General features: G+C 46.9%; 1 pseudogene; it reads left to right on the top strand.

Moving 5' to 3' along the window:
* Window positions 1-2,950: 2,950 nt before the first annotated feature.
* LOC127486916 (U2 spliceosomal RNA) lies at window positions 2,951-3,173 on the top strand (annotated as a pseudogene).
* The last annotated feature ends 2,560 nt before the right edge of the window (window positions 3,174-5,733 follow it).

The following is a 5,733-nucleotide window of genomic DNA, read 5'->3' as shown; positions in this document are numbered from 1 at the left end:
AATTTGAGATGAGAGGATTTTAACAGTCCTTGTCTGGATTGTTGAGGAGCACTGTTTTTTTTTTTTTTTTTTTTTTTTTGTTGTTGTTGTTGTTGTTGTTGTTGTTGTTGTTTTGTTTTCCTGCATACTATTTCCTGAGCCCTTTATTTAGTGTAGAGTTAATCTTATGAGTATGAAGCTAACTGAAAATACATCTTTGTAAATAAAAATTAAGAAGGGAACAGGAGAGGGAGAAGGAAGAAGGGTGGGAGGGAGGGTAGGATGGGAAGAATCTCTGTGTTCCTGAATCCATAGGTATGAAATACATGAAATTTGTATACTATAAATAAAATTTAAGAAAAAAAAAACACGCCTGCTTATTTTTTTTCTAAGGAAAGCTGCGGTTGTTACCGTGGCATTTACGCAGGGAGGCCAGATGCGGTTAGGAAGGGCTATCAGTTCTAGCCACGCTCAGGTGGGCGCTCTCGCTGTCGCCCCCACTGCACAGGTGAGCGAGCCTGGGCACAGAGCGCAGCGCCGAGGTAATTTAAAGGCCAGAGGTTGTGGGAGCCCAGGTGCTGGGGCGGGCTCCGGGCTGGGCTGCGCTGCGGGCCTATGCTCCGCGCATGGCGAGGCCCAGCGCGGTGACTTTCTCTCCGCACCTGCCCCGCGCCTGGCTTCGCGAAGCCGCCGCCTGGAGGAGCCCTTCCGGGAGCGCGGCGTCCCGGCCTCCCCGGGAAGGCTTCCGAGATGACGAGGACTGGTGTGGTTTGCGCGGCTCCTGGCAGAGGTGCCCAGGTAGGTGGTGATGACCCGGCGGGCTGGCGGGCTGGTGGCGGGGTCGCGCGGGCTGGGCGGGCTGCGGGCGGGGACCGGGCTCTCGCGCCCCGGGACTGCCTGGGGGCTCAGATCTGGCATCGCGGCTCCGGGGCAGGGACGCGGCCTGGCGACACGGATTGCACGGTCTTGGCTGTGCCACGTCTGGACCAGGCCGAGGTGTTGACTTTCTGTAGCTCTGAAGGCTCGGGAGGTGTGGAGCAAGGTTGGTGGGTTCTGCTGCCGGCGTCACGTGGGCTTTGGGGCGCAGTGGCCAGGAGTCTCGATTCTTTAAAACGGTCGCACAGTGAGGGCATGGTCGCTTCGAAAATTCGCTTTTAACAAGCACACTTTAAAATTTCATTTATTTGAGAGGGAGAGCAGGAGGGGGGAGAAGTTGGTGACTCCTTAATCCCCTGGCCATATCCTGCAATGCTCCCAAAGACCTGGGTGTGGGGCAGCCAGGGCCTGGAAACGCAGTCCAGGTCTCCCCCGTGAGTCGCTTGAGCCATCACAGCTGCTCCCAGGTCTGCGTGGGCGGGAAGCTTGGAGTCAGCAGTCCACGCTGCCCTCCGGAGTGGGACACCCGTGTTGACCACCAGGCTGAGCACCTGCTCCTTGGCTCTGAAGTTCCCATGGCACAAGGTCTGTAACTCGGTAAATTGGGGAGAGTTACCTAACTGAGAACTTTGCCTGCAGCGGTTGCATTTCGGGATATTTAGGAATTGGTTCCCAGTAGGACAAAACCTTTTGATTGCTAGATTCCCAGCCAATGCCACTGACTTCTCGTTCAGACAGGTGCATCTCATGGGGTGTGCTCCTGTGGCTGGGTTACTAGTTACAGCTCCTTTTAGCCTTCAAAATGCCTATGATAAGTTTTGGTATTACAGAACTGCATTTCAAGCAAAGAGCTTTTTTTCTGTTAATGTGTTTTTAATCGTCTTTCATTGTGCTATTATAATCACTATAGCTTTGCAGTATATTTTAAGCCACATACTGTGCTATCTCTTTTTTCTGTTGAATTGTTTTTGCTGTTGGGTCATTCATGGGTCAGTGAAGAACCAAAGTGACTCCATTTTAAAACAATAAAAAAAGCAGCCTCTGTTTCCCATAGCAGACCTGGGTCCTTGTAAAAGCAGGCATTCAGGCATTCTGGAGATATCAAAGCTTACCAGGGACAGGTAGCTTGGTAGACCAAGGACAGCACAGCAGAGATTGCTAAACAAAGTCACTCCCTGTGCCCAAAGCTTCCGTGCTGAAGCCCCTGCTGTAACTCCCTGTACCCAGAGCTTCCATGCTGTATGTAACTCTTTTTTTCCTGCTGATGTAGCCCTTTTCTTCCTTTAAAAACTCTCCCAAAGGAAGACCAGGGCCTCACTGGGGCCTCACTCCTTCCTCCGCTGTGCCGGTTGGTTGGATGGGGTCCCTGTCGTGGCTTGTACTCCTGAATAAACCTTGCTTTTGGAGTTCGGTGTGATCGAGTCTCTGGGGGTCTCTGCGGGGATCTAATGATCTGGGGACAACATATTTTTTGGTGTCCAACATCAGTAGTGTTTCTGGTTCTCTGGAATGTGTCCTTGGTAATTTGATGGAGATCGCATTGTGTCTGCATGTCAGTTTATATAATACGGACTTGTAAATGGTACTTACTCTTCCATTCCCTGCATATGGGAAGTTGTTGTATTTCTTCATGCCCTCTTCAATGCCTGTCGCTAGTGATTCATAGTTGTAATTGTATAGATCTTCTACAGTACATTTGTTTTACAGTAAATTTGTTGAAAATTATTATCTTTTTAAAAGATTTATTAATTTGAAAGCAAAGGTAAAAAGAGGGAGAGACAGGAAAAGAGAGCTCTTCCATCTACTGGTTCACTCTCCAGATGGCCCCAACAGTCAGGGCTGGAGCAGGCTGAAGCCAGGAACCGGGAGCTTCATCTGGGTTTCCCAGATAGATAGCAGTGGCCCAAGCACCAGGACCATGTTTCGATGTGTTCCCAGGGACATTAGAAGGAAGCTGGGTAGGAAGTGAAAGTAGCTGGGGTATGCACCAGTGCCCATACATGATGCCAGCATCACAGGTGGAGGTGGCGTTATCTGCTACACCGTAACATGGGCCCCTTAATTATATTTTAATGACTATAATGATATCTGCTCTATCACTTCTCGGCCTTTTGGCTAAGATCAAGTGTAGCATCTGCTCTATGGTGATGTCTTCTCCCTAGTTCTGACTGGTGATCCATTCCTTTCTCCCATGTATTGATTCTAACCAGAATTTTATTTTCATCCTTGTAAAGATGATTGGCTTAATTTCTCTGTCAGTTTCTGAAAGAAGCAGCTCAGATAACCATCTGGGGACTGCTCTTTGTTGGAATACCATTTGATATTACCTATTATCCTCTATGCAGTGCTTAGGCATCACACACATTGTGACAGAGGTTTGCCATTTCGGGTCATTTACACAATTTCTATGATTTCCCTTGGCATTGTTAGACTGCTGTGTTTTTTAGAAATGCACAGATTCATTCACAAATGTTTGAGGCTTCTCAGGATTCCTTTAGTTACTGATAGCTATTTGATTACCTTGTAGTTAAAGAATCTCACTTGTGTTAGTCAGACTTTGAGACTTAGAGCTGGCTGCAGGACCAGAACATGGCCTATTATCACAACTACACATCTCATCCCAGGTTAGGTGTCACAGTTGTAAGTGAATGATATCAATGCATCGGCACATGCTGCAGCAGCTCTATGTGTCAGATGACAACAGTGACTATGGGGCTAAAATTTCCTTAAAAGTAAACAAATTGAGCATTTTACTGGTTGTCTCCTACTTGCTGCCAAAGATCAAAGAGGTCATTTTATATCTGATGAGGATATTGAGTGATGAGACAGTGGTGCAGTGGGTAACACCAAAAAGGAAACCTGTTGAAGTGAAATGGACACTATGGGAAACGGTGACTTGATCAGCATAGCCCTGACTGTTAATGAACAACTTAATACATTATCACTCTTAGTAGTTTTTTTTGTCTGTTCTACTTAATATGACTGGTTTAATTCTGTAATTAATACACAGTTATTCTTAAGTGTTGAAAATTAACTGAAATGTGATCCCTGTTAAACATAAGAGTGGGAATAAGAGAGGGAAGAGATGTATAATTTGGGACATGCTCAAGCTGACTTGCCCCAAATAGTAGCGTTAGAAACATACCAGGGGATTCCAATTCAATCCCATTAAGGTGGCATGTACCAATGCCATCTCACCAGTCCAAGTGATCAATTTCAGTTCACAATTGATCATAATGAAAGGACTAAGAGTCAAAGGGAGCACATAAACAAGTCTAGTACCTGCTAACACTAACCGATGGAATAAATAAAGGGGAGAGTGATCCAACATGGGAAGCGAGATACTCAGCAGACTCATAGAATGGTGGATGTCCTAAACAGCACTCTGGCCTCAGAATCAGCCCTAAAGGCATTCGGATCTGGCTGAAAAGCCCATGAGAGTATTTCAGGCATGGAAAGCCAAGACACTCTGGCAAAAGATCTCTGTGAGTGAGATCCCAGTGGAAAGAACAGGTCATCAAAGAAGGAGGTACCTTTCTCTGAAGGGAGGAGAGAACCTCCACTTTGACTATGACCTTGTCTAAACAAGATAAGAGTCGGAGAACTCAGAGGGCTTCCATAGCCTTGGAATCTCATGACTGGAGCATAGGGAGATTACTGATGCCATAGACAGGAGTGTCAATGGTAAAGTCAACAACAGGAGTCACTGTGCACTTACTCCTCATGTAGGATCTCTGTCCTTAATGTGCTGTGCATTGAGATTTAATGCTATAACGAGTACTCAAACAATATATTTCACTTTGTGTTTCTATGGGGGTGCAAACTGTTGAAATCTTTACTTAATGTATACTAAACTGATCCTCTGTAAAAAAAAAAAAAAAGAAATTATCAACTCCCAACTTGACTCTCACTGGGATTAAACATGACAATAGGTCTGATCTGATTTCATCATCATTTAAAAAAATCATCTATTATTTTTCACTTTATGTTTCTGTGTGGGAGCAAACTGCTGAAATCCTTACTTAATGTATACTAAGCTGATCTTCTGTATATTAAGATAATCGAAAATGAATCTTGATGTGAATGGAAGGGGAGAGGGAGTGGGAAAGGGGAGGGTTGTGGATGGGAGGGACGGTATGGGGGGGAAGCCATTGTAATCCATAAATTGTACTTTGGAAATTTATATTCATTGAATAAAAGTTAAACAAAAAAGAAAACCCAGGTGTGCTTTTTCTTGTACCTAAAGCAGGTCAGCGAGTGCTGGACCTCATGGTGGTCATGCATCATCTCAACTCCTGTTTCACTCACGCTGCAGATGGGAGAACAGCTGTGCCTGTGGGGAGCAACCCGGACTAGACTGAGTTACTGGAATTAAGACTTATTCTATGCATCTGCTCTCCCACAATATGGCGCTGGGAGAGAAGTAAACAGCTTCCGCACAGCTGCCTCCAGTTCAACCAATAAACTGTAGGACTTGCTACTGATTGGAGGAGAGCAGCGTACTCGGCGTGTGGGCAGCCGAGTTGGGATTGGCGGAGGAGGACTATAAAGGAGGAGAGAGACGGCATGCACCAGGAACATCTAAGGGGAACATCTAGCTGAAGGAACACCTGTGCAGCCCCCGAGAAGAGCCGGCTGGCGGTGTGCCGCTCCCCTGCGGAAGTGGGGAATGTGGCCAGGGGGAACTGCCCTTCCACGGAGGTGGAAGGGATAGTAGCCAACCCGGGAAGAACCAGCAGCAAACCCGGGGAGGGCCGAGCAGACGAAAGAACAGCGCAGGGTCCTGTGTCGCTCCTCCACGAAGAGGGGGAGTGACATAGTGGTGCCGTGACTCGGATAGGAAACCTAGGAGGGAAAGACCGGGAAGAAGAGGGAAAA

This window comes from Oryctolagus cuniculus, chromosome 10, assembly GCF_964237555.1.
Source record: "Oryctolagus cuniculus chromosome 10, mOryCun1.1, whole genome shotgun sequence".
Taxonomy (NCBI): Eukaryota; Metazoa; Chordata; class Mammalia; order Lagomorpha; family Leporidae; genus Oryctolagus; species Oryctolagus cuniculus.
This window is presented reverse-complemented; position numbering and strand designations above follow the sequence as displayed.